At 41.2% G+C, this 23,582-nt stretch overlaps 1 protein-coding gene across 3 annotated transcripts in view; it reads right to left on the bottom strand.

Moving 5' to 3' along the window:
* The window catches only part of LOC122562211 (dual specificity mitogen-activated protein kinase kinase 6), a 141,115-nt gene that overhangs the window by 11,746 nt on the left and 105,787 nt on the right, over nt 1-23,582 (bottom strand). The gene's annotated exons all lie outside the window — the stretch shown is intronic.

Consider the following 23,582-nt stretch of genomic DNA (forward strand, 5'->3'; position numbering starts at 1 on the left):
TAAAATCATGAGAGGCATGGATAGGGTGAATATCAAAGGTCTTTTTCACAGGATAGGGGAGTCTAAAACTAGACGTCATAGGTTTAAGATGAGAGAGGAAGGATATAAAAGGGACCTAAGCGGCAACTTTTTCCCACAGAGGATGGTGCGTGTATGGAATGTTCTGCCAGAGGAAGTGGAAGAGGCTGGTACAATTACAACATTTAAAAGGCATCTAGATGGATATATCAATAGGAAGGGTTTAGAGGGATATGGCCAAATGTTGGCAAATGGGACTGTATTAACTTAGGATATTTGGTCAGCATGGAAAAGTTGGACTGAAGGGTCTGTTTCCATGCTATACAGCTCTATGACTCTATGATCAAAAGGTCTGTTGCTGTGCTGGACAACTCTATGACTCTATATTAAATCAGGACCAAGTCTGTCTCATCAGATAGTTTTAGAAGTTTACATGCTTGAAGAGCTGGAGAGTTATTCCTGGTGTCCCAGCCAACGTTTATCTCTCAATCAACATCAGTTAAATGGACCATCTGCTCAGTGTCACATTGTTGTTTGTGTGGAATTGGTACACATAGGTCAGCTGTATTCCTTACAACGACAACAGCAATCACGCTTCTGAAGTACTTAATTAGCTATAAAGTGCTTTAGACCCATCACGTGGCCAAAAAGATGTTACATAAATGCAAGTCACTCTTCTTAATAAGTGCTGTGCAATCAAATAAAAGACAAATGCTTTCACTTTGAATGGTGTTTTATACAAAAAGTATATCCTCTCTTTCAGGGCTAATATTCCTTCCTTCCAAGTACTTATCCAATTCACATACCAACATCTCAACTAACATGGGAGAATGCAACTTCTAGCTTGACAGCTGAACAAACATAACTTTTCCTTCGTTACCTCACCTCACCTGTGTAAGTGCTAACAGAATCTTTCTAACTCTCTCTAACAATCTAGCATGTCTGATTCTTGTTCCCTACTTACCCTTTCAAATCCTTTCACAATTATGAACTTTCAGTTGGTCCCTCATAATGAGCTATGTTAAAGAAAAAACAATTTTTAAGCCTTTCCTTCATAGATTTCCCTGGGTATCATTCAAATGAGCTGTCACGATACTAACTGCACCACACACCGTAGCCCTGCACAAAATATTCCAAGCTGTACTGGGTGGAGAAAGTCAGTCGGAGAAAAGGGGGAACTAATAACTGACAGTAACTAGCATGGGAGTAAATTATTTATTGTGGAAACATCTCCTCTACAATATAATCATTAAAGTTACACATGGACAAATGGAAAACCAAATATAATCTCAGCATGTTATAAAAGTTCATAGGACTCTCTTTGTAGCGAAACGAACAATGCAGCAGATTTTTGAAAATATCTGAAGAGTTAAGTGCCCAATACCTAACCATAGGCTATGCGTGGAGAAATTGTAATGACAGAAAAGGAGGTATTGCCACAATATAGTGAATATCCAAATCACACTCCAACTGTCCAGACAGAAATGAACTGCAGAAAACTTCAATTGTGCAGTTTGTTTTGCGTCTACACACACAATATTTTGACTTTTGGGGTATTGTTGGAAGGATTAATAATGGATTGAACCTTGCCATGAACAATCCTTCAGTGGTCAGCAGGAGTGGGACTTGAACCCAGCATCGCTATCTCAAAGCCAAAGACTGTATCTACTGGACTATAACATCTCCTACAACATGAACAATAGAAAGCCTGAGTAAATATATAGATGCCCTAGGATTGTACTTACAAATAACTAGGTCTACAGCATATGACAGCTAGCTGACCAATCTTACTACTGGTGGAGGAATGGTGTGAGACAATGGAACAGCACAGTACAAGATACGATGATCTACTCAAATGGTAGAACAACCTCATAGGGCTGAATGGCCTTCTCCAGTTTCAATAACTTACAAAATGGAATACAGTTTAAGCTAAAGAAACATTAATGAGATCCATGAAGCAGACAGACGCTTACCAATTTCCAATGCCCCCAATATCTGATCACTATTATCTGTTTAAAATCTGATGAGTTTTTAAAGCGATCTCATTGGATTTCACAAGATTTAAGCATGGCAGCAGATACATATCAACTGGCCCCTGGGCTATGTGTGCAAATTTTCCCATCTCTTTTCATCCAATCCTACCTTTAGGTTTCTTTTCCCACTTTATGTACCTAACTTGCCTTAATCCAATACTTCACCCAAACTATCTTCAATTGGGTACAAGGTTCCGCATACTAACCTATTGAGGTAAAAGGCTTAAAAGGGCAGAATTACACGTTCAAGGCTATAATGCAATATCCCTGTTCCATACATCAGAGGTCGGCACAGCGACTAAACATGAGCCGATTCATTCTGCTGCATTCATCACATACCAGAAAACAAAGGCATTTCCATTAGAAAGAGTACATGAAAACTAAAAATCTTTAGAAAAATATTTCATCTGAAAGAAATTATTCCAGACCCTTCTTTGCCATTTCAGAGACTGTGCTGTCGCATCAGTAACAATTCAATCAAACCCCATCTTCAATACTCACACTTCCATTAAGGACAATGTTACTTTCTAACACTATTCTAATAATGTGTCATTAAACTAAGAATAGATGGTGCCATATTTGTGACTTCCTCAGACAAGCCACATCATTTCACAACGCTGTAATCTTAATATGTTGTGAAATCACTTTTCAATGATTTATGCGGTTTGTGAACTACAAGTATCAGAGAGCCAATACTTCCCATTTTGCTTATTTGAAAGCCAAGATCATTTTTTCCATGACTACTAACCTTCATAAATGTATAAAATACTATGAGCCAGTTTGTTTACATAACATCTTTACCGTAGGGCTTAGTCTGCACTGATGTGAAACGTGCTCAGACACCAGCAGGTGTGAATTCATTTTTCCATTTTAAAGGTTCCACAGCCGATCCTTAAATCACTGCTAATTATTTTTAATTAGACTGTTCAGCAATGTTATGACACAATATTGCATTTTGGTACAACAATCAAGGGTAGGACTCATACAATTTACTGTAGAATAGAGGGATCTAAGGGTACAAATACATAAGGTTCTTTGAGGTTTACAGCATATATAGGGAGGGTGATTACAAAGGTGTTCAGCATGCTTGCCTTCATTGCTCTGTCCTTTGAGTACAGGAGTTAGGAGGTCATGTTGAGGTTGTACAGTTCACACCCAAGCGCCATGGCAAAGGCCTCCAAGCCCTCAGTTTCGTCCTCTTCCACCAAACCAACCAGTACCCTTCCAACGACACACTCATTCGATTAACTGAACTGGTCCTCACCCTCAACAATTTCTCCTTCGAATCCTCTCACTTGCTTCAAACCAAAGGGGTAGCCATGGGCACCCGCATGAGCCCCAGCTATGCCTGCTCTTTGTCGGGTATGTGGAACAGTCCATCTTCGCAGCTATACTGGCTCCATTCCACACCTTTTCCTCTGCTCCATCGAAGACTGTATCAGAGCCACCTCATGCTCCCACGAGAAGGTAAAACAGTCCATCAACTTCACAAGCACCTTCACCCTGGCCTGAAGTTCACCAGGATTGCCTTGGACACCTCCCTCCCTTTCCTGGACCTCTCAATCTCCATTTCCGGCAACCAACTCAACACTAACATCTACTTCAAATCTACTGACTCCCATAGCAACCTGGACTACACCTCCTCCCACCCTCCTCCTGTATTCCTTACTCCTAAGTCCTCCACCTCCACTGCATCTGCTCCAGGATGATCAATTCCATCATAGAACATCCCAGATGTCTTCCTTCTTCAAGGACCGCAATTTACCCACGTGGTCAGCAATGCCCTCCAGTGCATCTCTGACCTTGAACCCCACCCTCCAACTGCAACAAGGACAGAAACACCCTGGTCTTCACCTTCCACCCCAACAAAGTCCAGATACAGCGCATTATTCTCCGTCATTTCCACCACCTACAGCCAGACCCCACCTCCAGAGATATATTTCCCTCCCCAGCCCTTTCAGCATTCTGGGCAGAGATTTTCCTGCACATCCAAACATCTCATCTACTGTGTCCATTGCTCTTGATGCAGTCTCCTCTACATTGGGGAGACAGGACGCTAACTCGCGGAATGTTTCAGGGAACATCTCTGGGACACATGCACTAAACAACCCCACCGCACTGTGGCCGAACATTTTAACTCCCCCACCCACTCCATCAAGGACATGCAAGTTCTGGGCTGCCTCCTCCACCAAATTCTAGCCACATGACGCCTGGAGGAAGAACACCTCATCTTTTGCCTTGGGAGCCTCCAACCAAGCGGGATGAATGCCGATTTCACCAGTTGCCTCATCTTCCCTCCACATTATCCCAGATCTAACTTTATAACTCAGCACCGCCCTCTTGAACTGTCCTACCTGAATTGAATTGAATTTATTGTCACGTGTACCGAGGCACAGTGAAAAGCTTTGTCTTGTGAGCAATACAGGCAGATCACATAGTTAAGTAGCATAGATAGTAATAATAGGTCAACAGTGACAAAACTAAAACACAGGTACAAGGAAATGTTAAGTGTTTGTGAGTCCATTCAGTATTGTAACAACAATAGAGTAGAAACTGTTGTGAAACAGGCTGGTGCGTCTGTTCAGGCTTCTGTACCTTCTCCCTGATGGTAGTGGTTGGAGAAAAACATTGCCAGGGTGTGATGGATCTTTGAGAATGCTGGTGGCCTTTCTTTGATAGCGGGCCTGGTAAATAGATTCTATAAATGGGAGGTTGGTCTTTGTGATTGTCCGGGCTGAGTTCACCACTCTCTGTAACCATCTCTGATCTTGAATGGTACAGTTGCCATACAGATAGTGATACATCCAGTCAGAATGCTCTCAATGGCGCACCTATAAACGATGGCAAGGGTATTCGGCGTCATGCCAAATTTCCTCAGCTGCCTGAGGAAGAAACAACGTTGTTGGGCCTTTGTAACCAGTGCGTCCACATGAAGAGTCTGAGAAAGCTTGTTGTGGATGACCTCTCCCAGGAGCTTGACACACTCCACTCGTTCCGCCTCTGTGCTGTTAATGTGTCGGGGGGCATGAGTAACACTCAGTCTAAAGTCAATAATGAGTTCCTTGGTTTAGCTGGCAATGAGATCTAGGTTGTTCTCAGTGCATAATTTTCCAGGTCTTCCACTTCCCATCTGTAGCCTGATTCGTCGCCATCTGAGATTCGACCAACTATGGTGATGTCATTAGCAAACTTGTAAATGGCGTTAGTCTGGTATTTGGTGACGCAGTCATGGGTATAGAGTGAGTACAGAAGGGGGCTGACTACACATCCCTAGGGGGCTCCTGTGTTGAGTGTTAGTGGGGATGAAATATTGTCCCCGATCTTCACCGATTGTGGCCTGTGGGCCAGGAAACTGAGGATCCAGTTGCAGAGAGTGAGGCTTAGTCTGAGATCACTAAGTTTGGTAATCAGTCTCGAGGGGCTAATAGTGTTGAAGGCTGAACTGTAGTCAATGAGTAGAATTCTTACATAGCTATTCTTGGTGTCAAGCTGTTCTAGTTCTAGGGAGGAGTGAAGGGCAAGTGATGTGGCATCTGACGTGGATCTATTGGTCCGATAGGCAAATTGGGGTGGGTCAAGAGTAGTAGGGAGGCTGGAGTTGATTAATGCCATGAGCAGCCTTTCAAAGCACTTCATGACCACTGAAGGTAGGGCCACTGGGCGGTAGTCATTGAGACTTAGGCACAGGGATGATGTTGGCCCTCTTGAAACAGGCAGGGACAGTGGCCTGCTGCAGGGAGAGGCTGAAGACCTCCCCAGTTGATCTGCCTATGCCCTGAGTCCACAGCCTGGTACTCCATTGCTTTCCTTGGATTCACACAAAGGAAAACTGATCTGACCTCTGATGCAGTGACTGTTGGGATACGTTCATCAGGACTTGTCTGAATAAGTGTTACCTCCCCACCGAAATTCTGCTCAAAGTGAGCATAGAAGGCGTGAGACGATCTGGGAGGGATAGGTCATCGTCTGCTATCCTGTACTGTGTCTTTTTAGAACCTGTGATGTCATTCAGTCCATGCCATAGTCGCTGGGTGTCTGGGTCTCTAGTTTGGATCAATATTGGTCCTTGGCTGTCTTAATGGCTCTGCAAAGGTCATACTTGGATTCCTTACATTTGAGTGGGTCTCCTGATATGAAGGCCTCACGCCTGGTTTTTAGCAGATTCTGTCCACCTACCTGTCCATCTTCCTTCCCACTTATCTGTTCCACCCTCCTCTCTGACCCATCACCATCACCCCCCACCTTCATCTATCTATCGCATTCCTAGCTATCTTCTCCCCAGCACCCCCCCATTTATCGCTCAGCCCCCTTACCCTCACCACCCACCTCCCACATTCCTGATGAAAAGCTTATGCTCAAAATGTCGATTCTCCTGCTCCTCGGACGCTGTCTGACCTGCTGTGCTTTTCCAGCACTACACGTTTTGACTCTGATCTCCAGCATCTGAGTCCTCACTTTCTCCTACAACACTGGTGAGACCTCTTCTGGAATACTGTGTTCGGTTCCAGACATGCAGTTATAGGAAGGATATTATCAAGGTGGGGAGGGTTCAGGAAAGATTTACCAGGATATTGCTGGTTTTGAAAGGTTTGAGTTGTAAAGGAAAGCTACATAGGTTGGGTCTGTTTTTTCACTGCAGCATAGGAGGTTGACAGGCAGTCTGATAGAAGTTTATAAAATAACGATGGGTATAGATGGGGTTAATGGTAGTTGTCTTTTCCCTAGGATGGGGGACTTCAAGTCTAGGGACATACTTTTAAGATGAGAGGAGAGAGTTTTAAAAAAGACATAAAAGTCAATTTATTTTTACACAGAGGTCGGGTCGCGTGTGGAATGAACTTTCTGAAGAAATAATGGATGTGGGTACAATTACAATGTTTAAAAAACATTTGGATAGATACATGAATAAGAACAGTTTAGAGGGATATGGGCCAGGAGCAGGCAGGTGGGACTAGTTTAGTTTGGGATTATATTTGGCATGGACTTGTTGGACCGAAGAGTCTGTTTCCATGCTATATGACTCTATGACCTCTGGGATAGATACATTTGAACGTGGACATTTTGAGTGAAAGATAGGGACACAGCCACTATACCACAAGATGGTCAAAGATGTTCTAATAAAGAAGGAATGCAGCATTGCCTTGCTGGCTCAAATTATACCGTGATTCAACAAAACAATAACTTAGTAAGCGTACAAACCAGCATTGTTCTCAACAGGAAAGGCACTGATGTTAACACTGAAATAAAAGGTAAATTTGATGAGCCACTGCTCAACAGACATTAGTTTTTGTACAGCAGCTTTAACCTACCGATGTATCCTTAGGTGTTTCACAAAACAATATGCGACATTCAGCCAAATAAACTGACATTGGGATAGGTGCCCAAAAGCTTGATCAAGGAGGCAGATATTAAACAGCATCTTAATGGAGGAGGAAACATGGGGAATGGGTGGAGGAAAACAGAAAAGAGAGGAACAGGAAAAAAAGAGAAATGCAAGATTGCAGAGATCTTAGAGGTTTGCAGGGCTGGAGAAGTTTGCAAAGATAGACAGGGCGAAGGCTACAGATGGGTTTGAACACAAATATAAGAAATTAATACAGAGGCATTTCCAGATCTGTATCCATTACGTATCTGTGCACCCAGTGTGAGAAGTGAATGGGCAGCAGCTCTAAATCTCTCTCTATCATAAAGGCTTGTCTTCCTTTATAGCCCAAGTTAGAAATGACATACTTTGATTAGCCTCTCCTGTGATCTGTTCCACCTCAATGTTTAGGTCTTCGCCCTTCACGTGAATTTTGATGAAAAACAGACTCCTTTTCTACTGGACCAATTGTTGACTATGACTGGCTCAAGAAAGTTCAAGGCAGCGTGAGGGCATCCTCCACAGAGAGGGAGCAGTAAGCAGAGCTGTGAAAGCTTAATTCTTTGATTATCACACTCTGAACATATGAATATGTGAAATCAGTCCCCAAACTGAGATGGTGCAACCACCTGAATGCCATGTGTCTATTGCGAACAATAGCTATGGTCAGGGTTTCAGTTATTGTTGTAAGACTCAAGTAGAGTCATAGTCATAGAGTCGTACAGAACAGAAACAGACTCTGAAGTGAAACGTGCCATGTAAAAAGTTAACTTGAAGCTCATAAAAGTAAGCAGCATTAATAAGTAAAACGACATTGTAGCCCATTTCTGAAGGAAGGCTGCTATGAAGGTGAAGGCTTGCACTGTACCTTTAAGGGAAAGTTTTGCACTGAGAGCTTGCAGGCACCTGTCATGTGACTGACTAGCAGTCTCAGAGTGTACTGGAAATTTGAAAATACGTAACATTTGGCTGTGAATAAAATGCCTGAGTTTTAGTTGCAATTTTTACGCCAATTTAAATTGAACCAGTTAATTACGATACTAAAACTCAATTGATTTTGAATTTATTGTTTTGCCAACATCAAACCAATGAGATGATCTGCTGCTAGGAATATAAAGAAGCAGACATTTTGACAGTTAGAGAGACCAACTTCCATTGACAGAGTAACTGTCAACAACACAGTCTCTACTAAAGATACCTTTTTCATATGAAGCATCTTTGCAGCAAAAGACTGAAGACGATCCAGGGAGAACGACAGAGGAAGACAGACATCGACAACGACAGCCACTATGTGGTTTTGAAATTAAGTTGATGTAATTTTAATACAGAACAGTATATTGTTATACAGTTGGTGGCAAATAACAAGCAGTTAAGAGAAATGAGGGCTTCGAGTTGTGAATAGTTGTTGTTTAATGTTCACTTTTTGAGTTAAGACATAAACTGATATCACTTTTCTTTACATAGCGGAATTTGGGAATTCTGTGTCACTCATACTTTAACAGATTACAAGGCGAGGTGAGCTTTTCTGGGTGTTACCCTTCTGCTAATTAACAGATGGGTTCACCGCCCCGCCGTAACAGTTTGGGAGCTCGTCCCGGATTTCGACAGGTTTAGACAGATGCAATCTGAGATGTGAGCAGATTTGAATCTATTTGGGGCACGAAAGATCCCAGCAGATTTAAACACTTGCCAATTAATGTCCGAGATCTTTAAATAAAATGTAGGTGAGACCATTTGTTTAAGTTTGGTCATGTGTGGTTGGTTAAACAAAAAGTGAGAGAAGTAGCTCTTACGATTGCTAAAGAGGTTCTGGGGTTTGAAGATGATTCCCAAATTTGCCAAGAAAGTTAAGAAAGACAGAAGAAGGACTTTCTTTTAAAATTAGCAAATAGATTAGAATTGGGTCTAACCAGGGAAAAAAGGAAAGCTGAAGTTCTAAGGAAGTTAGTCAAGCACTTAGGTATGTCAGAAAAACAGACACGTGCAGTCGAGTTAAAAAATTACAATTGAGGAAAATGGAGTTAGAAGATAAAGAAAGGGAAAGGGAAAGAGAGAGAGAAGATAGATAAAAGAGAGAGACAGGAGAAAGAAAGAGACAGAAAGTTCTTAACTGAGCAAAGAGAGAGAAGGAAGGGCGAGGAAAAGAGAGAGAAAAGAAAGAGAAAAGGAGAGAGAATTTGAACCTCAGTAGTTGGGACTTAGTCAGGAAAGTCAAGTTGACAGGATAGAGATAAAGAGATAAGATAGTTAAAACACTACCACATGTTCATGAGAAAGATGTCAAAACCTTCTTTATTTCATCAGAAAAATTGGCTAGGCAGATTGAGTGGTCAGAGAACTTGTGGGTAATGCTAGTTCAGACTAAGCTGGTAGGCCGAGCTCGTGAGGTATTTGCAACACTGTCAGATGCGGAGTCAAGAGATTATGTAGATGTCAAACAGGCTATTTTGAGTGCTTATAAATTGGTACCAGAAGCGTACAGGCAGCGGTTCAGAAACATAAAGAAGGAACAAGGCAGACTTCTGTTGAGTTTGAAAGAATTAAACACAGTAACTTTGATAGATGGGTGCAGGCCTTAAAAATAGATAAGACCATGAGGCTCTAAGAAAGATTATTCTGCTGGAGGAGTTTAGAAACTCATTTCCAGAGATGATAAGAATTCATGCGGATGAACAGAAAGTTCAAGAAGTGAGAAGATTGGCAAAGATGGTGGATGAATATGCATTGGTGCATAAGGCAAAGTTTAGCTTCCGGCAAGAATTTCATCTTGTGAGGGATAGAAATTGGCAGAGGGGAGATCCTACACTACAAAACAAAGAGTAGAGAACACTGGTAATTACTTACCACAGGTTAAAAAAGAAACCCAAGAGGGTGAAAGACCTCAGGTGTTTTCACTGTATTGGAGTGGGACACAGAAAATTACAGTGCCGGTGGTTGAAGAAGGCCACTGGGAAAAGGTGTTTTCACTGCCAGAAGGTGGGATATGTAAAGACACAGTGCTGGTTGTTAAAGAAAGGCACTGTGGGAAAGGATGTGGTAAAAGAAACTAAGCCAGTGGCATTAGTGAAAGTCATAAAGGAAACCCCAAGAGCCAAGGAGCTGCAGTAGAGCGCACGGCCCAGGCAGGGGCTGGGTATGGAGTTCGTGCCTGATCTCTAGAAAGAATTCACCTCTGTGGGTAAAGTTTACTCAGAAGGAACAGGGGGACAAGGGAAAGAAGTTATAATTTTGAGAGATACAGGATCTAACCAATCTCTAATAGTAAGAAATGAACGTATTTGAACTCTTTCTGACCTGTTACCCGGGAGGGTGGTAGTTTGTGGGATAGATGGACAGAAATGTAGCATTCCCCTGTGTAAGATCAGGTTGGAGTGCCAACTCAAGACTGAGGGAGTAACAGTGGGAGTGATTGATAGTGTCAGCTCCAGGAATACAGTTCGTTCTTGGGAACGATTTAGCAGGATCCAAAGTGGGAGTGACACCCCTTGTTGAGGAGAAGCCAAAGGAAGACCAGGGAACTCAGGAGTTAAAAGAAAATTATCCTGGAATTTTTCCAGACTGTGTAGTAACAAGATCCCAATATCATAACTCACAGCATAAAGCAGACATTAAAGAGAAAGATGAAGGGATTGAGGTTCAGTTAGTGGACACCCGGTTTGACGTAATAGTACAGGAAAAGCCTGAACAAGCAGAGGGTCAGGCAGACTTGCTTAGTCCTGAAAGGCTAAGGGACTTACAACAAAAAGACGAGACAATAAAAGATATATTTGTGGATGCATACTCAGCAAAGGAGTCAGAGGATATTCCTGAAGGTTATTACCTTAAAGATAGAATCCTAAGACGAAAACGGAGACCACGGCAGGTTAGTGCAGAGGATAAATGGGCAAAAGTGCACCAGATGGTGTTGCTGGGAGCATACAGACAGGAAGTGTTACGGGTAGCACATGAACCATCTGTAGGAGGTCACATAGGGGTACAAAAGACTCAGGCTAAGGCACAAAAGCATTACTATTGGTCTGGAAAGGACAAGGATGTAGTTAAATTTTGCTGTACATGTCATACGTGCCAAAAGGTTGGTAAGCCTCGGGCGGTAATAAAACTAGCATCTTTGTTGCCAATTCCCACATTCGAAGAACCTTTCACAGAGGTTAAGACTGATTGTGTAGGTCCCCTCCTTAAAACTAAAAGTGGGAACCAGTACTTGCTAACCATAATGGATTTGTCCACCAGATTTCCAAAGGCAATTCCATTATGGAGTATTAAAGCAATAAGGATGGTAGAGGAGTTAGTAGTTTTCTTCACACGGTATGGGCTACCCAGAGAGATTCAGTCAGACCAAGAGTCTAATTTTACTGCTAGGCTGTTTGTCCACCAGATTTCCAAAGGCAATTCCATTATGGAGTATGAAAGCAATGAGGATGGAGTTAGTAGTTTTCTTCACACGGTATGGGCTACCCAGAGAGATTCAGTCAGACCAAGAGTCTAATTTTACTGCTAGGCTGTTTAAGGAAGTCATGGATAGCTCAGGTATACAGCACTTTAAATCCAGTGCACATCATCCTGAATCCCAGGGAGATTTGGCATCAGACTCTGAAGACTATGTTGAGAGCATACTGCCAAGATTACCTGAATGATTGGGATAAAGATACCCCATATTTGTATTGTTTTCCATTTGAGATGCCCCAAACAAATCTACTCAGTTTACTCCCTATGAGTTAATATTCGGATATGAAGTGAGGGGCCCCTTGAAATTAATTAAAGAGAAATTGACAGGACCAAAGTCAGAGATATCACACTTAAATTATGTGTCAGAGGTGAGGGAGAGATTAAATCAGGTAGGTGAGTTAGCTAAACAACACCTGAAGAGGGAACAGCATAGTATGAAGCAGGTGACAGATAAAACCTGTGAGACTCGGACGTTTTCCCGTGGGGAAGAAGTATTAGTATTGTTACTAGTGAGAGAAGATCCCTTCAAAGCCAGGTTTAGTGGTCCTTATCAAATTGAGAAACAGTTGAGTCAGGTAAACTATCTGGTAAAGATGCCGGATAGGAAAAAAACTGTATCTGGTATGTCATGTGAATATGTTGAAACCTTATTATAATAGAGAGAGGGAACTGGAGAAACAAGTGTTAGTTACTGCCCTGTAGAATGAGGAATCAAATCCAGATGTCATGGAATTTGATGTGCCTCAAAATACATTAAATAATGAGGAAGTCCTTGAGGAGTGGGATAGGTTAGTAAACTATCAGGCGCAAAGAACGCAGTTGAAAGCTTTGTTGCAGTAGTATGAGGATATATGCGGGAATAAGATGGGGACGACTAATGTTATTGTGCATGAGATATAAGTAGGGAATCTTGTTCTGATAAAACAAACCCCTATCAACTTAATCTTTTCAAAGCCAGACAGGTCCACAAGGAAGTGGATGCGATTCTCAACGAAGGTATCATCAAACTGAGTCAGAGTAAGTGGAGTTCGCTGATTGTGTTAGTTCCCAAACCTGTTGGGATTCAATGATTTTGTGTGGACTATCGGAACATCAAAGCCGTAAAAAGAAATCAGACTCAAACCCAATACCAAGATTGAGGACTATGTAGAGATAATTAGACAAGTCACTTACATCACAAAGCCGGACTTACTACGTGATTACTGGCAGATACCTTCATCAGAGAAAGCAAAAGAAACTTCTGTGTTTGAAACCCCAAATGGGCTATATCAATTTAAAGTGATGTCCTTTGGAATGAGGAATGCACCAGCCATATTCCAAAGACTCAAACAGAGTTGTGGCTGGGTTAACAAACTGTGCAGTCTATCTGGATGATGTAGCAATCTTTATTGAGTCCTGGAAAGATCACATGGTACAGTTGGTAGAGCTCTTTGAACAAATAAGAGAAGCAACTAAGAGAATCCGTGAAGGTAGAGATGATGTTCTTGGGACATAACATCGGTCATGGGAGGTTGACCCCAAGGAATGCAAAGATGAAGGCTTTCGAGGAATGTCCACAACCAACCTCGAAGAAAAATGTGCTTCAATGTTTGGAACTAAGTGTATTGGCACCGCTAATAGATTCATTGAAGAAGAACGCAAAATTTCGTTGGACAGAACAATGCCAGAAGGCACTTGACAATTGAAAAACAGTATTAACCACCATACCAGCTTTCACTCTACCAAGTGTTTTGAAATCCTTCAACTTTGCAATTGATGCCAGTGACATCGGAGTTGGGGCTGCTCTGCTACAGGATGATAGTGATGGAATTGAATAGCCAGTTGGTTCCTTTTCAAAGAAACTCAACATCCACCAGGGAAAATACTAGACCATTGAAAAGAAATTAGAGGAACCTCAATTATCCAGATATCAATTATCCAAATTTTGGATTATCTGAACAAGATATCAAGGTCATATAAAAACATTACCTCAAAAAGGGAAGTGAATTTGGATGAGCTGTACGGAAGATGATGTGAAAGCACTGGCAAAAACAAAGAAACACAAGTACCTCAAGCAATAACGACTTTTGTTTTACGTAGGAGTTAGTTACAAGGTCTTTTGCAAAAGTAAGTGCTTTATTCCTGTCACGGGCCGTTTATGCAAAAAATGGCAGAGAAAGTAAAGATATGCGTGAGGCAGTGTTTCTCTCTTTCTATTGCAAAACTGAGTTCAACGGTAACTGACAAATGCTCTTATGATTGTAGCAGCTGATCGGGACCTTTTTTAATACTGGGATTTCATATATTTATGCGATGGTAAGGATTTAGTCATTCTCAGTTTATCCTGCAATTTGCAGAATGCAAAAATTAGTTTGTTTAAATAGCAGATTCATCAAAATTATAGATTTAAACAAACTCTCTGGTAGAGCACAGCGTTAGATCAGTATGGCTTTCCTTGTTTAAGGTCAAATCAATTATCCGAATAATCAATTATCCAAACAAAATATTGCCTGCCTAACTCATTTGCATAATCGAGGTTCTTCTGTATTGAGTTTGGTACTGGCCTTAAAACATTTTAATGTTTATGTGACAAATAATGTGTCAGAGACAGTTGTGTACATGGATCACAATCCTCTTTCATTTGTGGAACAATTTAAAGGCAGGAATATGAGACTTTTCGTTGGAGTCCTATGTTACAGACATTTAATCTACAAATTGTACACGTTGCGGATCGTAAGAATGTGATAGCAGATGTGTTATTGCGGATTTAACAGATAAAGTATACATAAGATGTGTGTGTGTGTGCGGAAATTAATATGAATTAATGTCCTATGTATTTCATTGTCGTGGGGTTAAGAATTAGAAAAAAAATGCAGCCATTTTTTCATTATGATAGTTCATTTTTTTCTTAAGGTAGGAGATCTTATGAAGGTGAAGGCATGTACTGTACCTTTAAGAGAGCGCGAAAGCTGTTTTGCACTGAGAGCTTGCAGGCACTTGTCATGGGACTGACTAGCAATCTCAGAGCGTACTGGAAATTTGAAAATATGTAACGTTTGGCTGTGAAACAAATACTTGAATTTTGGTTGCTATTTTCACAACAATTCAAATTGAACCTGTTTAACTATGCCCCAGGATACTAAAAACCTGATTTTGAAGTTATTGTTTTGTCAACATTAAACCAATGAAACGATCTGCTGCTGAGGGTATAAGGAAGCAGACATTTTGACAATTAGACAGAGAGACCAACTGCCATTGCAGATTAACTGCCAGCAACACAGTCTCTATCAAACATACATTTTTCATAAAAAACATCTTTGCAGCAAAAGACCAAACATGACCCAGGAAGATCTACAAACAGAAGACGACAGACATCGACAACAACAGCTTTTGAAATTAAGTTGATGTAATTTTAATACAGGTTTTATCAGAACAGTATATTGTTATAGTGTTGGAGATAGATAACAAAGAGTTAACAGAAAGGGGGGCTTAGAGTTATGAATAGCTGTTGTTTAATGTTCACTTTTAGAATTAAGGAATAAATTGATATTATTTTTCTTTACATAGAGGAATTTGGGAGTTCTCTGTCACACATACTTTAACAGATTATGAGGTGAGGTGAGCTTTTCTGGGTGTTTGGTTTAATTAACAGAAGGGTTCACTGCCATAGCATAACAAGGCTAAAACATGTCAATTTTCAGGAAGTTGATCCTACACACCAGAGAGATGCATGGTTCCAGATACAACTTTTTTAATGAATTGATTATTTCAGCTGCAATTTTCAAATCAGGAATAGCTTCTGAAAGCACACTCTGCATTTGTGTGTCCTATACGATACTTGATCTGCTCAATATAGTTCACATAATGTGGTTTGGAAGCCACATCTTTGTACCTCCCACTGAATAACAATAGCAAATAGCCAGTCGTATCTCTGTTCAATATAGGTGCCCATCTGGGATATGTTGAGATGGTTTAAGAGATGAGGATGGAACTGCAAATAATTATGCAGTTCCAGTTAAAGAACTTCCAGACTACTTGCTAAGAAATGTGGGTTAGAGGAATCCCACATTGCGAGATGAATTGCTCTGGTACTGTGTGTGGTAATTCTACCCTTCCTAAACAGCAGAGGGGACTCAGCGCACAAAAGAAATTTCAACGTGTGGAAATGATTTGTAGCAGCCCCCTTTATTCACTGGTTTAAAAACACAGACGCCTAGACATTCCAAACCCATCACAACTATTAGCACTGATCCATCAGGGTTTGTGCAGGAACGGGATTGTGTTGTTCTATGTCCCGCTCCACTGAAATAGAGGGAAAAAAGCCTACAGAAGTGATTATTCTGAAATACCACAGATGGAAAAGTGTAATTGTCGAAACATTATGTTGTAGTTCCCAAATTGAAGTTCCCTTTTAAAATAACCAGTTATCTGGAAACACAATGTAGTCTTTGGGTTATTTCACATCTGGCTCCTTTGTAGGAAGCCCTTCCAACCTCTCAAGCTCGAATCCTGATCAACTGGCAGGTGAACAAGTTGGCACCAAGGTTCAACATTACAGTGTTCCAACCCATGCTGGAGATCACAGGCTGGCTGACCGCTGTACTTTCTCAATCCCTGTTGTAGCAAAGGGGGATAATGGCAAAAAACCCATGTGAAAGCAATTCCTTCAGATAAGAAGCTGCTTTCAATGACCGCTCGCTAGGGGCTGGGCCCCTCATAACCTCAAACCTCAGAAGTTTCCAGAAATTTTTTCGCCGTTGCACTTCGAGATCACATGGCAACATATTTTGAAAACGATACACTTCCTCGGAGCACGGAGTGTTCTTTTTAAATAATAAAAAAAAAGCATGCTTGTCATCACCTGTGACATCCACAATGATTTTTTTTGGTTATACGTCGATGCAGATTACACACACGTGGAATGAGAAAGCCACAGAACAACACTGCATTTAAAATGTAGCCTTTCTCTGCCATTTACTCCATGTCAATGTGGCTAGGATTTCCAAAATAAAAAACAATAAAATCTGCTCTTGAAAGAGAAACTAATAAAGTGTTGAAGGGTAGGGAGTGATTGATGCTAATGCTGCAAATGATCAACACCCCTCAAGACAGGCTCTTACAACTGCTACTTTAACCTGTTCATTTCAATACTCAGCCTGTTGCCTGGAATGTACTTTGCTGCTATCATTTCAACTCAAAAAGTGAGTAGCCTTTAAAAACACTATGCTGTAAACCACTCTGGGATACCCGATATAAATGCTCTTTCTATCCTAAACAATTTCTATTATTTGAAAACAAATTTTCTTATTAATAAATTATCTAAGAGTTCAGACCCTAGTAAGGGGTCAATGTTACTAGAAACAGTAACGTACAAAGTCTCATTTCCTCATAGCGTACAAGAAGCATTACTAAATATTCGGTGCGATCTTGGAAAAGCCAGCAAGGACTTTAGTGTGGCAGAGTGAACATTTCTAAACTTGTGGGCTCAGTTCTAGTTCATCGATAGATAACAAGAACATTTGAGATTTAAATTTGTGAGAAACATCAGTTACAGGACAAATGCGAACTAGGAACATAGTACGCTGTGGAACAAACTGCATTTCTGTCATTCCCTCCTGACAAAGACAAATTATGATCGCTGCCTTGATTTGTTGTCTCTCTGTTTGGGACACTGAGTAAGTCCAGTTGCTGGGTTATTGAAGTTAGGAAACTGAAGACCCTCCTTTTCCAAAATCTCTCCTTTGAAGGAACAAAGTGAACAACATCAGACAAAGTTAAACTTCAAAAAGGCAATCAGCTGCCTGACACTGTGCAGGGTAAAGCATGGTCTACTGAGGAGGTGGCAAGGCACAAGGTCAGACTTGCTTGCCCTCAAAGTTGTTTAAGGTGTGAGTGATCACAGCAGAATGAGGGAAACCGAATATTTGAGAACCTAGAGGCTAAGCAATGGGATCTCTCTTCAACCAATGAGGTTTAAAGTTTCGGAAATTAATTGAGGGAAGAGGGTGATTGAGGAGGAAGTTAATTCAATGTCAAATCAAATAATGAACCAGCAATGAGGAGGAGGAAAGATGGGGTTGCGTAAGAGAGATAAAAGGAGACAAAAAAGGAACGTTGGAAAAAAAAATTCAATATTTTTAAGTTAGAATGTTTCAGACTTGAACAACAACACTTGTCATAATTCATTTTTAGTTACGAGGCAAGTGGCAGTTCTTACCACCCAGTTCTTAAAAAGGTATTTGTGTTTATAACAAATGGGCATAATTTTGAACTGAGTTTAATGGGCGAATGTAGTAAGTTCCTCAAAAAACCGAGTGCATGTAGCTCCAAAGCTGCAATGGTATTTTTGTGGCAGTAAACGTAACTCAAAGCAATAACTCCTGGTCTTCATAGTTAACTGCAAATCAGCACTCTACCCTGCTTGAGGTTGCTGTACAATTTACTCAAATAATACTGTCTCATTATTCCAATAGCAAATTCTGGCTCACAAAACTAAAAGTACTGGAAATATCCAATAAACTGTTTCTGTGGAATATAGAAGCTCTACAAAGTCCATGATGCTGAAAATGGTAAAACTGTAGTCACCTCACAAAGAGTTAATCCAGGCTGATTTATAGACAGAGCAAAAGGAGCACTGTTGCACAGAGGCTCCTGGCACTCAAAGGCAACTACTGATTTGTTATTGTCGCAACATCACTGTCATCTCATCTGCTTTATCACAATACCGTTGTCAAGAGTTCATGTTCAAAGGAATAAAGATCAATGAGGCTCTCAAATTCCTCTTACTCACCCTCTTACCAATTCTGGGTACTGCCATTGCAATCAAATCATTGAGCTGTAGGCACAGCTGTCAAATTCAACCAAGCTTCAATTTAAGAAAGTGCTGCTTTCTCATCAGAATCAAGCCTGAACCACTTTGTACAAACGACCCCAACAGGAGCAAATCTTGTGAGGATGTGCTTTAAAAATACATACCAGCAACACTATTCATGGCTTTGGTTTGCATTGCATATCTGGAATTGGTTTGGGATGGTAGAGAAGGGAGGAAGCTATTTCATCCTTAATTGACAGACAGCTACTGGTCACTACCAGAAATGAACCCAGGGCCCAGATGCAACAGGATGTAATAAACATTGCTATAGGCACATCAGAGCAAACTACAGGAAACATTGATGTTGTGATAACTGTTGATGTTATCACACCCATTCAACACCTTTTTTTATATACCATAGTTCAGACATAATTTTAACACAAATAGGGTATGGTACGGGTGCAGCAGAGCACCAAAGAGCATGCCCTGGAGAGGACAGTCTATACCATGGTGATTAACAGGGTCTCTCTTTAGGGAGACTCAGGCTTATTGGCCAAGGACCCTGTCAATCAGGACAGTCAGTGTCCAAAGCAGCCAATCAGACATGTTGACCATTTCAATTGGCAGGCTCATCTCAGGGAGGCGATGGCCTAGTGATATTATCACCCAACTTAGTGATCCAGAAACCCAGGTAATGCTCTGGGAACACAGATTCGGATTCCGCCATGACAGACGGCGGACTTTGAATATAATGAAAGTCTGGAATTAAGAATCTAATGATGACTGTGAAACCAATGTCAATCGTCAGGAAAGCCTCACTAATGAAACTGCTGTCCTTACCAGGTATGGGCTACATGTGACTCCAGACCCATAGTAATGTGGCTAACTCTTAATTAGCCTTTTAGGGTTTGACAATAAATGCTGGACAGCGAAGCCCTCATCCCATGAATGAATTCCTTTTAAAAAAAATCAAATAATAGTGGCTATTGTTCTGAACAATAGCCATCACTGGCCAAGTAAGATGTGTCAGACTTCATGTCAGATTTTGAGATTGTTTGGTTGGACATGGCTAGAAGCTAACAGAGGGTTAGGTAATTGAAAGCATCAAGTACATCAGCTGTACCTTGGAAAAACCTTCTTGGCCTGCTTGTTCTGTACAGTCTTGCTCTGAACCTATCTGACCTGACAGCCTGACCTCTGACCTCCCTCCTACTCTATGGTATCCCATGACAGCTGAGGTTTCCTTCACCTCCCCTGATCTTCTGGAATACCTACCTCTCAATGGTGTCTCAGGAATGATGGCGCCTTCATCCAGCTGCCTGCCCACCAACCCCAGCCCCACCTCCCAAACTAACCTTCTCCCTTTCACTTCCCAACAGTTCAAAAGTGGAACGAGTGGAGTGTGTGTCAAGCTCCTGGGAGTGGTCATCCACAACAAGCTTTCTTGGACTCTTCATGTGGACGCACTGGTTACAAGGCTCAACAACGTCTCTCTTCCTCAGATAGCTGAGAAAATTAGGCATGACGGTGATTACCCTTGCCAACTTTTATAGGTGCACCATCGTGAGCATTCTGTTTGATGTATTCCTACCTGCAATGGCAACTATACCATTCAAGATCGGAGACGGTTACAGAGAGTGGTGAACGTGACCTGGACAATCACAAAGGCCAACCTCCCATTTATAGAATCCATCAACCAGGCCCACTGTCAAGGAAAAGCCGCCAGCATTCTCAAAGATCCACTCCACCCTGGCAATGCTTTTCTACAACCTCCATCATCAGGGAGAAGGTACAGAGGCCTGAACACATGCACCAGCCGGTTTCAAAACAGTTTCTACCCTGCTGTTGTTAAAATACAGAATGGACTCACAGACTCTTAGCATTCCCCTGTACCTGTGTTTTTATTTTGTTGTTGTTTACCTATTATTTATTTATCTATGCTACTTAACTCTCTGATCTGCCTGTAGCGCACATAAGTCAAAGCTTTTCACTGTGCACATGACAATAAGTTCAATTCCCAAATGATGCTTTATGTGAGTAGCTGACGGCAAGTCTGAGAATGAAAGAGCACGAGTGAGCGGGGGTGGGGGGCATAAAGGAGGGAGGAATTCAGAGAGAAAGTGGAGGAAGGAGACAGATGGGGGAGGAGACAGGGAACAGTGACAGAGGTGGGCAATAGACAGAGTCAGGGGGGAGTGGATGATGATGGACAGAAGAGGCTGAGAGTGACAGCGAGGGCAGAGAACGATCTGTGGGTGTGGGAAGAGACCATGGAGGACGAGAAGAAACAGAGAGGGGAGTGTCAGGTGGGAGGAGGCATAAGGAGGTAGAGACAGGAAGAACATGAAACAACATAGAGAGAGAGACCAACAGACAGGGAAAAACACAAGCAGACAGAAAGAGAGAGAGAGAGAGACCAAGAGAGCTTAGAGACAAACAAACAACACCCACCCACAGAGGTTGTTCACAGCCGATGTACATACACACCCTACTCCTCTATCCTCATAAATCAATCCATCTACAGTACTTTGTCATCCGACTGCATGTTCCATACTGGGCGTTTGTAAGATTGTTTACTTTCAATTTAAAATCTGAAAATATTTGTCAATAAATGCAAAGTGTAATTTTAGTGTTGACAAAGCAAAGACTTTTGATTTTGATTTTAATGTCATGTGTACTCGAGTACAGGGACGCAGGAGTATAGTGCAAAGTATACGATGTTGCCACTCCCAATGCCATCTTAGATACAAAGGTACCCAGATACAAAATCTTAGGCACAAAGTAAAAAATTGCAGAAATATAACTAAAAGTTTAACATTGCAGTCCTTAAGTGCTTAGCCATGCTGGGCTCACACTCCCCACAAGGATTTGATCTGCTCCATGTTGGGCTCAATCTCCACATGTTGGGCTTGATCACCATCACAATCTGGATATTGCTGTCCAGATACTGCACTGGGACACATTCAAAACTTGTATAGTTGTTTGTCTACAATGAACAACCAAGGTGCATACATTTGTCAGACAAAGCAGTGGTTGTAAACTGTTTTGTATTGAAACCTGCGGTTTTGATGGGCTTTATAAATAATGGCACAGAGAACAAAATCCAAAATGTTTTGCTCAACACTTATAAAACAGTTTGACACAAAATGCCAATGGGTCTCAATTCTGTGCGTTGAAGGATGTGAAGAGGGGGTGGTTTTAGAGGCTGGTGGGTGGAATAACAGTCTTGAAAATAGGTGAAACACCAGGGCACATGATTCCTCACCCCATAGCTGTCTCAATGCAAGTAAAATGGACTCCTGAAGTCAGTTTAGCATAGAATATTCTTCATTTCTGGAATAGTGTAGAACTGAATTAATTTTTCAATTATTAGTTCGATTTAATTAAACATTTAGTTAAAAGCAAAGTGTTAATATGGTCAATGAAAGACACTGGCGACATGGTCTTTTGTCTGTGAATATAAGACTATGGAGTGACACATCACTTCAGGTCAAAAAAAAAACAAAGCTGGAGGCTTCCATTTGTATCAGGAGTCGCACACCAGGTTATAGTCCAACAGGCTTATTGAAATAACAAGCTTTCGGAGCGCTGCTCCTTCATGAATGCCACATGAAGGAGCAGTGCTCCGAAAACTTGTAACTTCAAATAAGCCTGTTGGACTATAAACTAGTATTATGTGATTTCTGACTTTGCCCACCCCAGTCAAACACCAGTATCCCCACACCATGGCTTTCATTTAGGACTCAAGCTAATAGATAGAGTGCTGGAGAAAACTCATTTTACAATTGCTATAAACTGTAATGACCTTTGAAGTGAAACAGTTTTTTTTAGTTTGAAGGCATAGTTCTATGCTCCAAAATATCCAGTTAGCTTTGTCAAATGATTGTTTTTAAAAAGAACTAGTAGCAGGCCTCTATATCAAAAATGTATGCACAAAACTTTGGAATTAGCTTCTGTAATTAGTGTTATAGTCACATAGTTATTTGACCTTTTATGTAGATAAAATGAACTCCTGAACTCAGTTTAGCATAGAATATTCTCATTTCTGGAGTAGGGTAGGTCGGAGTTCATTTTTCAATTATTAGTTGAACATTGCTTGAATGCATCATGTGGTCTTACATGTGTATTTGTGTGACTTCAGTTTTAACACGCTGGTAGTCTCTACGCATTGATACTTATACAGACTCAACATAAAATTTTATGTCGGAACAGCTTGTACTCTTGTTATTTTTAGTTAACTAGGTCCGGGCAGCATCAGGAAGTGCAGGCATTTCATTGCCAGCTTTAGGATTCTCAACTAACAAGGAAAAAAATAGAAAGAAAAGGATTTTGTTTTTACATAAATGACATCAGAGAACCATTCTGTACATAGCAAGAAGTGATCTCGGGAGGATGTCCATGAATCTTAAGAAACCAGATATAAAATGGATGTACAATGCCTCAGCAATGCAGGACTGACCATGTGCTCTACATGTGTTGGGAGATCAGAGTTCAGAAAGCCTCTGATCATGCTCAGGGGTACTGGCTAGTCACCTTTGGTGGTTAAATGCACAGAAAGAAAAGTCAGAAGAACAACAGAGCTTGAGACATGTCCAGTCAGCTAGCAGTCACAGGCTGGTGTTTCAATGTGAACCAAATGAACTACTGTCTTATTCTCATCATTCTTTTGTGATAAACTTAAATCAATTCAATAAAACTTGTGAAAACACACTTATAACAGGAGTGGTTATGTAGCTAGTCAGCACCTTTAGATTGGCTCTTAAAATCTCAGTCATAAATTGTAATTGACTTTGATCTTACAATTAAAGTTACACTGAACACTCTGGAATCCAGTTCCAAAATGCCTTCAACTACTTTGATCCGTACACCAGTTCCTTCAGACAAAAGACAGTGACGTTTTATAAACAGGAATACTTATTCTGACTGGATGAAC

This window comes from Chiloscyllium plagiosum, chromosome 24 (genome assembly GCF_004010195.1).
Source record: "Chiloscyllium plagiosum isolate BGI_BamShark_2017 chromosome 24, ASM401019v2, whole genome shotgun sequence".
NCBI classification, from domain to species: domain Eukaryota; kingdom Metazoa; phylum Chordata; class Chondrichthyes; order Orectolobiformes; family Hemiscylliidae; genus Chiloscyllium; species Chiloscyllium plagiosum.